Genomic DNA, 12,917 nt, shown 5'->3' with positions numbered 1-12,917 from the left:
TTTTTTTTTTTTTTTATGCCCAAAAGTTCCCCTCCTGAACACTATTCTTCTGCGTTCAGGAGAGAAGCTTTGACTGCTTCTAAACTCTGCTGCTCCTTAACTCTGGAAAAAAGACAAAGAAATGCCAAAAGCTCTCAAACATGAGTTTAGGAGTAGCAGTGTACATGAGGCTTAACGTACACGGGATGTTTTTACAACCTCTCCTGACTGATTTACCTTCACAGATAATCTAAAAGGTCGGTTTTGGTGTGTTTACATGGCACGTTTAGAAGCGTTTGAAAAAACTAAATTTTATTTTTGTAAGTAGCCAAAAAACGAAACGCGGCTAAATGCCAGTTACAGCGCTCAGAAGTATTTGGCACTTGAAATGCCTCTAAACTCAACTGCCTAAAAACAACATTAAACGAACCTGTGTACATTGTACACATAAGATAACATTGGATGAGTTCAGGGGCAGCTGAAAAAAAGCAGCCAACTTACCAGCAGCAGACATTCTGGACACTGACACTTTTTGGGGACCAGTGACACTAATCAGTGCTAAAAAATATGCACTGCCACTATACTAATGACACTGGCTAGGAAGGAATTAACATCGGGGGCAAAGGGTTAACCGTGTATCTGGCCTGTGTTTTACTAAACTGTGGGAGGTGCTTTTACTAGGGGAAGATCTGGATCTTGGTCCCTGTTTTGCAGAGACACAGAATCCATGCCTTCCCTCCTATCAGAACGGCAATCTGACTCATTTACATAGGCAGATTGCAGTTCTGTCTCTCGGACTGTTGACATTTAGTACACTGTACCCACCAATCAGCTTCCGCTATATATATACACACACACACACACACACACACACACAGTTGTGCTCAAGTTCACATACTCTGTCAGAATTTATGATATCTTGGCCATTTTTCAGAGAATATGAATGAGAACACAAACTTTTTTCACTCATGGTTAGTGTTTGCCTGAAGCCATTTATTATCAATCAACTATGCTTGCTCTTTTTGTTATCATAATGGCAACAGAAACTACCCCAATGACCCTGATCAACATTTTACATACCCCAGTTCTTAATACCATGTACTGTCACCCCCTTTGACATCAATGACAGCTTGAAGTATTTTGTGGATGAGGCTCTTTATCTTCTCGGATGGTAAAGTTGCCCATTCCTCTTGGCAAAAAGCATCCAGTTCCTGTAAATTCTTGGGCTGTCTTGCATGAACTGCACATTTGAGATCTCCCCAGAGTGGCTCAAGGATATTGAGGTCAGAAAACAGATGGTTACTCCAGAACCTTCACTTTATTCTGCTGTAGCCAATGACAGGTCAACTTGGCCTTGTGTTTTGGATCATTGTCATGTTGGAATGTCCAAGAATTTCCCATGCATAGCTTCCTGTTTTTGATAACATACTGCATTCATCTTGCCATCAATTTTGACCAAATTTCCTGTGCCTTTGTAGCTCACACATCCCCAAAATATCAGCGATCTACCTCCGTGTTTTACAGTAGGAATGGTGTAACTTTCATCATTGGCCTTTGTGGACTTCTCTCCAAATGTAGTGTTTATGGTTGTGCCCAAAAAGCTAAATTTTGGTCTCATCACTCCAAATGACTCTGTGCCAGGTTCGAGGCATCTTCGTGTGCATCTTAAAACAGCCACACCCCATGTTTTCAGAGAGTTATGCATTTCACCTGAAGTTATTTGTGGGTTTTTCCATGCATCCTGAAAAATGTTCCTGGCAATTGTGGCTGAAATTTTAGTTGGTCTACCTGACCATGGTTTGGTTTCAAAAGAACCCCTCATTTTGAATGAATGAATGAATGAAATACTTGTATAGCGCACAATGCGAACTGAATCGCCTCTAGGCGCTGTGGCGAGCTTTGATCATCTGCTAAAAGAGGAAGGTCTTGAGTTTTTTCCTAAAAGCCAGGTGATTTTCTTCCAGGCGGATGTTGATTGGTAGAGCATTCCATAGCCGAGGCCCTTGGACAGCGAATTCTTTCCAATTCTTGATTAGAGTTTGAACACTGCTGATTGGAATTCTCAATTCCTTGGATATCTTTCCTGTTTTATACAACTACCTTTTCCCGCAGGGCCTTTCTTTTGCTCTCCCCATGACTCAGAATCCAGAAACATCAGTGCAGCACTGGATGAAAGATACAAGGGTCTGTCAGGAGTCCAGAAACTCATTGACCTTTTATACACACACACACCAATTACAATCAAACAGATCACATGATTTTATAGTGAGTTGTTTTCAGTGTATTTGCAGTAAGTGAAATGACCAATGTCCCCATATAATATTAAAAAATAGGCAGAAGTATAGGCAGAAAGAAAAACATGAAAAGAGCGAAAGCAAAAGGAAAAAAAAAAAAAAAAAAGAAAAAAACAACTACTATCATTTTTGTAGTTGCTCATAAGACAAACAAATCTTGAAAACAATAAAACTAAAAAAGGAGTCATAAATAGGAATCTAACTTTTGAAAACTTTCCACTTCTTTTTCTGCTCTGACCAAGGTAGCAAAAAAAAATCAACAAACTACTATTTCTGACTACTTTTACATTTAGTTGGACAAGTTTTCCTAGAGAAACTGCATTTAAATGGCCCTGGAAGCATTTACCTTGATATTTTGCAAATCTTTTCTAGCAAAAAAACAGAGTGGTTGCTATTCTTGAATATCTCCCCAGTGCAGCACACAAGTCAGATATGTCTAATGCTCTGGAAATGTTAATTGCTCATTGCAGTTGGCCATGATGTGTAGAAAACTAAAGTTAATCTAGCACATAATCTAAATGTACAAGACTTTTGATGGCAGTTTTCTATGGTTTACCAAGTCAGTCCCTTTTCTCTTTGACATATGGTGCTATGTGGTATCTGTGCTTGCAGCAGCCAGGATGCTACAATATGTATTGGTAGAGATAAGCAGCTGCCGTTTACATTGCTTCTCTCATCAATCAAGCCAGGAGGAACCACTGAATACAGAAAATGTGCCTCCCTCTCCTCTGCTGTCTCAACTCCTGCCTTTGTTGGAATGTGCCAACTAACAACTGTGACTGATCAGAGGAAATATATAAAGTCATTTATCTGCCCTGGCTGTTCTGATGTAAGTATATCTACTAACTATAACAGCTGCTTCTTCAAAAGCCCTGCCATGCAGAATTGTAAGTTGCTACCTCTTTACTTTTATAGTGGGGCCGTATCTATCATGTATAAAAGGTTAGAATTAATATGCTGAACTCAATGCACACGTTTTGTTGACTAAACTGTGCTGCCTTTATTAGACTGGGAAAAAAATAATACCTGTGATTTGGCTCCGCTATCCGTAAAACTATCAAACAATGCCAATGCAATGAGTAGTGAGTTTTGTTTTTTCATTTCACTTTGGGTCAAATGTAGTTATTTATTTTTTAAGGTTTAAATAAATATTCCACCAAGTAACTAAATAGACTGAAGCAGGTAGATTTTACTGCTGGTTTGCCAATGTGTACAAAAGACATAGCCATGCGTACCAAGTGTGGCTATAAATCAATGATTTAAACAAAATAAAAAAAAATTTAAAATAAAAATCGGTTTTATTTTTATCAATTTTAATGAAATGCTTTTGGAGTAAAAATCTATCTAAAGATAGTTTTTTATTTAAGACACATTAATAATTTTGTTTGTTCAGCATGAAATGTAGCTTAATAATGTAGCATGAGGCTGTACATTCTGCAATATTTACATTTTTGGTAAACTCATTCAACGAATCCAAGCGCTGCATGCTGAGATAACATGCACTGAATGTTCCTGCCTCCTCATAGCGTGCAGTTGCCAGGGAACTGAAGTGAACCTGCATGCACTTTCCTTGCCCAGACCTACCTCCCCGCTGGAGGGACGGCTCTGAATATGGAGGGCTGCTGGTCCTGAACTGTAAAAGTTCTCATTGATTGGACAGCCTGGGAATTGGAGGATCTGGAGGGTGATCCTAGGAGACAGATGGCTGCACTTAGGAATTCTTTGCCATTATCTGCAGATCAAGACCAAACCAGGAAACTTCTTCACACTTTGAGGATTCTTTATTTCCTATGAAAACCCAGCTGTCAGTTAATCACAGAAAGTTCTTTGGCTGTCCAATGTCGGAGTTCCAGCTTTGCAGTTTTTCCAACGTCGGAGTTCCAGCTTTGCAGTTTTTCCAACGTCGGAGTTCCAGCTTTGCAGTTTCCAACGTCGGAGTTCCAGCTTTGCAGTTTCCAACGTCGGAGTTCCAGCTTTGCAGTTTCCAATGTCGGAGTTCCAGCTTTGCAGTTTCAAATGTCGGAGTTCCAGCTTTGCAGTTTCCAACATCGGACTTCGAGCTTTGCCACTACAAACTGTATGATTGAATTGGTTCCGATATTGCTGTTTTACTAACCTGACAGCTTATTATTCTAAATAGGAAACCTTTATTTTGTTTGCAAATATTAAAGATTCTAACTACCAGCAAGAATAAGTCTACTTACATTAAAAGAGCACCTGTCATTTCAGATCCATCATGGCTGCACTGTTAGCGGGCATCCACTCACATGCTGCCACCACATCCCTCATCAGCCGTCCCATTAAAGTGAACGAGACTGTCGGTGAGTCAACAGCAGGTCAGGAGGATCTGCTGCAGGACAGAGATAACAGTTTCTCTTTAAAAATTATGATTTAAATCAAGTTGATTTAAATCAAGCCCTTTTACTAGTGATTTAAATGTACTTGATTTAAATAAAATCCACCCTGCTGGGCACACCCTAATCCAGGGATCTGCAACTCATCGATTGGGGTCAGACAGGTAGGCTGCAGACCTTCCTTGCCGATCCCAAAACGTAGGGAGGAGGGGTGGCGGCATTTACTGGAACCAATGGAATCTGTATTTTCCTCCTGCAGCAGCTGAAAGTAGGCATCTCCTTCTCCCTCCCGCATTCAGCTGCCACAGGAGCAGCCGCCCTGCTCCTTTTTGCTGCCTGTGTGGGCCTCCTGTGTGCCCGCTTGATCCCTCCCCCCCCCTCAGTGCCACCGTCTTGCCCTCCTCTCACCGGCTGTTGGGGGATATTTCAAAATGGAGAGCAGAGGAAGGGGCCAATAAATATGTCACTGCAGCCCCTTCCTATTCTTAAGTACCTATCACTTACTGTGTTCATTCATAACCTGAATGTACGAACAGGAACCTGCTCAGCACAAATCACTTCCCCTTTATTCACTGTCCAGTGCAGATGTGGCTGAGTAAAGCAGAGAAAGGAATTGGAGAATCTCTGTCCCTGGTCCCTTTCTCGGTTTTAGTGAGACATCAGGGATCTGTTTGGACCCCTGATATTTTTACCAAAGCCCCCCAAACGGGGCTCCTAAAAATAAATCAAAAACTACTATTGTAAAACTTAAATTTAAATCGTAAAATTTAAAAAAATAAATATAAAACTACTGACTGACACCATTCACTGTCCTATGGACACCAACCTCTGCTCTACCGAGTGGCAATATCCACTACCCTACTGACACTGTACACACCATCCACTGTTCTACTGACTGTCATTGTTCACTTGTAATATGGGGTAAGTTATATATATATATATATATATATATATATATATATATTTTTTTTTTTACAGAGACATTTGTTTTATTATATTTTTCAAAGTTTTCCTTAAAGAGGAAGTAAAATAATGGGTTTACTTCCACTTTGTCTCCCTGCAAAGGTAAAGCATAACGGGCTACTATGCATCGCATAGTAGCCCATTATGTGTCACTTAGCTGACACAGGAGCCAGCAACGTCACCGCTGTCCCTTGTAGCACGGAGCGTCCATCTTCTTCCGGGTATCGCTGCTCCGGCCACTCACAGCGCTGTTAGCAGCGGCATGCCCAGTGCGCCTGCGCGCCGTAGACAGCGGTGCCTGTCTTTTTGTAAATATCTCCTATTTCTTGGACCTACAGGTAAGCCTTAATCTAGGCCTACCTGTAGGTCAAAGTGGTTTGTAAGGGTTTACAACCCCTTTAATATTTAGGCCTAGCGAGGGAATAAAAAAATAAATAAAAAATAAGGACACTGAACCCCTGTAATCTCAGATCTTTATCGTTCTGTGTGCTGGCAGGTAGATTGAAAAGATCTCCCACTGAGCGGGTCTGTTTATAAGTGAGGTGTGGAAGCACTTCTCTTTCACTCTGAATCAGCAGGCAGCGAGATAATGTGCTTGCAGGGAGATCAGAAAGAGCTGCAAGGGAGGTCGGTACTGGCTTTATAACCAATTGGTATGCCTAGCAGGAACTCACCTAACCAAATGCCAAGGTCTCTAATCACAGGGCATAATGAATATGTCACAGCAATGTAAATGTGTGAGGATCTTCACAATACAAATTTAAAAACGTAAAGATCATTCTGAATAATAGAAGTAGGCTAGAAAAATAATTACATTCAGTGTGGAAATACATATACGATTTTACATTTTGACCATAGATACCATTTTTAATCCATTGAAAACAGGGTCATTATGATTTGCCTATACATAGGTGCCAATAAGGGCACTTAGTGCATAAACAAAATCCCTGCCAAATACATAATAAGAGCTATAACACAAACATATGCACATGGTGAGGGCACATGAAGCCTGAAATAAAGTTTAAATTGTACACAGAATCCAGCTGGAGTATTCTAGAAACAGTTTTTAAGCTCCTACTGAAAGAAAAATGCTTACTAAACAAGGTGTGCACAAGTGCAATATAATAATAAAGAAATCTAGTTGTTAGGAATGTTTCCAAATAGTAAGGCAGAAAATCCACGCTAAAGTTTCATTTAACAGGCTGTCAGGTTTTTGATGTGAAGCTAATGAATGCAGCAGCAAACAAATTCATCAAACCCAACATCAAAACAACTGCATTTCATTCCATCAAGGGAAAAGAAAAATTAAATACAACCTGCAGGCCACCACTTTGATGTAGCACACCCACACAGAGCATGCTTCACAGCATCCCCTGTTGCAAAATATGCATGAACTAACCAAAATGTCAGCAAAGGAACTGGCATCTGTATTCCAAACCGTGGACAGTGTTAGCTTTTCCTTCTTTAACCGCTTAAGACCTGGACCATTTGGCTGGCCAAAGACCAGACCACTTTTTGTGATTTGGCACTGCGTCACTTTAACTGACATGGCCCCCATATAAAATTGACTTCGCTTTTTCCCCCCACAAATAGAGCTCCTGGCAACTGCACTTCAACTGGAACTTTTCTAGCAGCCTGGAGAGCAACGCCAGCAGAAGCTGGAAGAGGAAAAGAAGGTTGGTGTACTAAACACTGCACTTTTGCAATGGGCATATTAGCACTTATAAAAAAGTGTTTATAGACTGCTTTCACACTGATCCATGGGTGCAGCGCACTACACCTGCGGCTTTCCTCCAGGTTAGCTGCACTGAGTCATAGACTTATATTATGTCCTGTGGGTTAATCCTGAATACAGGAGTTTTCATGCGGTTTCAGAAAGTGCACGCCCGCAAGAGGTAATAAAAGTCTATGGCAAATCGCAGCCCTGTGCTGCACTCACGGTGCCGGTAAACTGCAGAACATCAGTTTGAAAGCAGTCTTATATGGGGCTCAGGTCAGTAAGGGCTTGTTTACATTTGTAGTTTGGGGGTGGTAAAACCCCATAGTTCAATGTGGCCCGCAACCGGTTACCACATCACTTAATTGGGCCTCCCTCTTTAAAAGGTTGAGCGCCCTTGTCTTAAACCATAATATTCATGAAAAAAAATGTGTATAGAGCAGTGTCAGGGACAAAACACAAACATATCTATTCATCCCACTAGAAATTGCAAAACAATTTAAAAAACCCTCTTCCAAATGGGGGGAAAAAATAAAAAAATAAAAAAAATAAATCACCAAAAATGCAAGTGTGAGCCATCAGTAGGTTTTCCAATGTAATGCAGCATTGCTGCTATCATTAAGTATGCTGGAAATAACTTCGTGCTTAACATATGAAGGCACAGATTACAAAGCAAGAAAACAAGCTTGATTACAGCTTTCACCTCAGCCAGCTAAATACGGCATTAGTAGTCAATGATTTCACCTTAAGGTCATATTGACAGCTTAAACTCATGACTGGAGATTTTGCCATCACTTTTCCTGTATGCTCTCAGCACTACAATTTTGAATACATTATTGAGTGGTATTATGTTTATGTCTACAATTAATCCACTGAAGTCACTTCCAAAGTCACCTGAGAAGGGCAAACAAAGTCCTGTAATAAGCAATACTGAACTGGGGAAGAAAGGGGCCATAATGAGTACGATTAACTCCTTATCACCACTGAATGACATTTTCTCCTTCAACAATCCAGAATTATGAAGAAAAAAATAAATCAGATAGATAGATACGGTCAGTATCAAAGGCTGTCCCGTTATCAATCTAAATATTTTATGCAAATGAAGACAGTATGGCAGTACTTTGGATATTTTGTGCTTTGGCCAGCTTATCTGCTGATGGGACTTTTCTTTACGGTTTATCTCACCCAGATTTATATTGCCTAAACTCTTTACAGGTTGAATTTCATATTACACATTGACTCATCGTAGCTTAACGTGTATGCATAGCCATTTGCTTATTTCTTTTTTTGAGCGAGTAGGGAAGAATTCGAAGCCAAAGAGAATAGCATTTGTAGAAAATTTTAATCTGAAGTTTGTTTATTTTTTTTTATTATTAACACCACCAGGGATGCTACTTACTATCAGTGAAGTGTGCCCCATCTGCTGGTGGCTGTTTACTATAGAAATGCTCCATCCTCTGCCCTTAGATACTCCCAGAGCGGTGATCTTCTGGTACTGGGGAAGTTCATATCAGTGGCTGTACCAGTCATAGGTACTTGTGAAGAGTGCAGACTATGAATGGTTCTACTGGGAACAGTTATAACAGTCTACTGAATACTTACAATGCTAATAGCCTAGTCTGATACCTCATCTTTCTGCTCCTGGAGACAACACCTCTGGACACACTCTCTGTTCCCTTCTGTCTGTTATCCCCCCCTCCCTTTTTATACTACCCCTCATATACAATTCTCCTCCCTTTACCGTAGTCAATTCATTCCTCTCACTTTGATCCTCAACCCATATGGAAAAACATAAAAAACTGTCTCTCATCAGACTTGCTTTTTTAATCCTTGCGGTTCTACTGCTTCAAAAGGGACTAAACTGTGGCAATTGATATTTAATACAGCTATCCATCCAAAGTGCTCTGATTTTTACCTTGATGGTACTATTAAAGTATATCCTTACTGTCTGCATTCTGAAAGTACCGTTTGCATTGTGAAAGCAATGCACCTATAAAGAATTGAAAAAAAAAGTGCAGACTATGCCCGCACCACATACACCATACTACAGGCTCCCACAATGCAAAGTGTGTGGAATAGTAGACAAGAGAATAAATTAAAAGGTCCACTTCATCCAATCACAGAACACTTTTCATTGTGGGAACTTATAATATTGGGGCTATGAATGGGGCACGGGAGCAGAAAAACGAATTCACTCTATTTTAGAGAAGATCTTTACTGTAGCACGCACCTTTTGAAAAAAGGTGCACTAACATTCCTTCAACCTGTTCATAAATAATATTTTCCATCTTTAACTTTCAAATCCTAATCTTTCATTGTCTATGGAGAGTGTTAAACTGTTGGTTAAACAAAGATAAAAAATAAAAAAAAACACAGCATGTCACAATCAAGAATTTGGTCTGGCATCCCCAATAGCAAGGGGTCCCACAGAGCCATAACAAGCTCAATGGTGCACATACAATTCTGGGTGGGATAAGAGCTAGTTAAGTTAAATGTTAGAGTACATCTGAAAGTTACAGTGTAATCTGTTTGCCCTTACCCCCCTTCTCTATTAGCATATATCAGCCAGAAGTCAAAAATCATTGTACCACACTTAAATTGTTATAAGAACACAAAAAACTATGGTCAATGGGCTGAACATTTTTCTCCAGGAAAGCTGAGCAGGAAAATTCAGAGATTTTAACTTGAAACACAAGTTTGTAAAAGAGAAATGTTTTGAGTTTTTAAACATTATACTTTGGAACTAATAGGTTTGATTAGGGAGTGTGTATGTTATATTTTGTACTACTACGGTTAATTTCCATGTTTTACTCGTATTACCAATGTTGAAACAGTTTAGAGAGCAAGCCCCTTTCATGTTTTTGAGAAAAAAAATTGTTTGTCCCTACAGCTTATCTGTAAAATGCTTTTTTTGGAGTACATTATGAACACAGAGCAGGCCATATTAATGACTATAGGGGTTTTATGCCACCTCTAGGTGAATGGAGACACTGGCAAACCAATAGACAGAAAGTTCCCCCTATAGAATCCCCCCCATGCACGAAGTACCTCAGTTTTGTAGCAAGCAATGAAGATCCCAGAAAAAGGCAGGGACTTCTGTGTCCTGTGATGTACTCCAAGAAAAGGATTTTACAGGTAAGCTGTAAGAAAAAAAATCTATAGGTACCTGATGATGCACTGCCCAAGAAGCACTCACCCTTCTAGTGGAATGTGCTCTCAATCTAAAAAAAACTTACTTTTTAATCCATACAACTGAACAATGATCTGGCAAAGCCATTAAGAAATAGTGGGACTTGTCGCTGCCTGCCCCTACTTAGGCCCATCTCGCAGCCAAAAAAAAGAATCAGTCTTCCGAATCAGAGTTGACTTTTTTAAATAGAACTTGACTGCCCGAACTACATCAAGTAAATGTAGCAACTTCTCTGTACTCCTAGGATTCGCAAAAAAACAAATCCTAGTTTAAATGAAAACTGGAAATCACTTAAGGTAAAAAATCTGGATGGGGACGCAAGAACACTCTGTTCTGGTGAAGGACCAAAAAGGGTCACCAATTCTCATACCCTTCATGGTGGGTCTCGTCACTTCTGGACCTTCAAGGACCGGGTCCCCTATATCAGTGGTCATCAACCCTGTCCTCAGGGCCCACTAACAGGCCAGGTTTGCAAGATAACTGAAATACATCACAGGTGATATCATTTGCTGCTCAGTGATTGCAGTATTCTAGTCTGCATCTCCCCAAGGTAATACGTAAAACCTGGCCTGTTTGTGGGCCCTGAGGACAGGGTTGATGACCACTGCCCTATATTATTTGGGGTCCACACCCTTGGACCTGTACAGCACCCTGTTGGAAATTTCCTTGGGCATAGAGATCAGGATTCCCAAAGCACCAGGGTCCAGCGTCACATAGGCCACGTTACAGGCAAAACCTCGCTCCTTCCTTCTGCGGCTTGGGTGCAATACATTTGAGCTTTTTTGCCATTGGAAAGAATCTGATCATAACGCTCCATTTTTACTGGGACATTAGGTTGAAGAGCTTTAAACAGCCATGACCATCACCTTCAAGACACTGGCAAAAAAACGGAGGTACTTCCTGCATAGGAGGGGTTATATAGGGGGAACTTCCTATCTAATGGTTTGCCAGTGCCCATTCACCTATAGGTGGCCTATAACATAGATACTCATTATTATGGCCTGCTCTGTGTCCCATGATTACAATAAAAAAAAAAAACTGGTGTGTACCCATATTGTGGATGAGCACCTGACACTGGTCATACATGGCTAAAATGTTGTGCTGTCATGCTGTGGCTCAAATGATAAATTCAATAATACCATATAGCCTGATGAACTCTAGAAACCTCTATGTTATCAGTTGAATATAAGCCTGTTTTCAGCTTGAAAGAAAACTCAGCTACTTATCTTTTCGTTTAAATATGAAATGTGAGTAAAACCTATTCTGTTAGCTGAAGGATACATAGGCCTTCCACTTCAGTGCCAGAGAAAGAGCACTTGAACATTGCCAAGTACTGAACAAACAACTCTGGCATACAATCAGTTTTGATGCAGTTTAGTCTGAACAATTCAGGAGGCCTTGTACAATTATATGCTTATGGAAAGCTTAAAGAGTAACTCCATTTTTACTGAGCAAAAAAAAAAATAACACTCCTCTCCGAGGTACATTGCTAGGATTTTAAACATTATTGCAGATTCCTACCTTTTGTTATTCTGAAGAAATAGCTGTTTGTTTGTGTCGCATGTGCAGAGTAAATGTAAATGGGACTGATTACATAATTTAGAGATGCATGGAAAAGAACATTCTGGACCCAAACCAAGCTCTTGGACAAAAACCGAAATTCATATATATATATATATATATATATATATATATATATATATATATATATATGCATATATGCAACACACCTCCCCATTGAAATGTATTGAAAATGCAGCACAAATGTATGAAAAATACACGGTTGCGTTTTTGAGTCATATGAAAATTGTGGCAAAGTCGCATGCTTTTTCGGTGGCCATTATCAATACCTTTTTCCCACTGCCAAAGCACAGATAACCCTATTTTTAAGTGGCTATGTCTGTGTATCCCTAGTATAATTATCAATCATCTGCTGGGCTCTAATGGAGAAAATTAACAGGGTCTGCATCTCTTTAAATGCGATAGTCTTTTGGAGTATCTCACCAAAAATCACATTTTTGTTGCAGGGGATGCCCAAAATCTGACTTGCATCTCAGTGCAGACTTCTGGGAAAGTCAGTGAGTCAATCACACAAGCAGGAAATTATATTTCCAGGGGATGTTCTGTATACAATCTTTGTACAGGTTGCCCCATATTGCATTGCATGTTACAGAAAATTACAGGAGCTGCAGATTTAAAAAAAAAAAAAAAAATAAATAAAAAGGGAAAGGTCATTTTTAACAACATTCAATTACAATAGGAATTGTGTTGCAACTGTATATCCCTCCCCCCCCCCCCCCCCCCTTACAAAAGTGGAGTTACCCTTTAACTCATAAAACATTTGTTTTTACCAAAGAAACCTTTTCCCATTTTAGAACAAAAGATTACGAATTCAAATAGCACAATACCCCCTGCAGTAC

The 12,917-nt window shown here is 39.9% G+C and overlaps 1 protein-coding gene across 2 annotated transcripts in view; it reads right to left on the bottom strand.

Annotated features, from left to right (window-relative positions):
• Positions 1-12,917, bottom strand: part of KDM4C (lysine demethylase 4C) — a 732,113-nt gene that overhangs the window by 502,885 nt on the left and 216,311 nt on the right. The gene's annotated exons all lie outside the window — the stretch shown is intronic.

This window comes from Lithobates pipiens, unplaced genomic scaffold (assembly GCF_037356315.1).
Source record: "Lithobates pipiens isolate NorthernLeopardFrog02 unplaced genomic scaffold, aLitPip1_a1.2 Scaffold_13, whole genome shotgun sequence".
Classification (NCBI taxonomy): Eukaryota; Metazoa; Chordata; class Amphibia; order Anura; family Ranidae; genus Lithobates; species Lithobates pipiens.
Note: the sequence above shows the minus strand (reverse complement) of the source record. Positions and strands in the feature narration are given on the sequence as shown.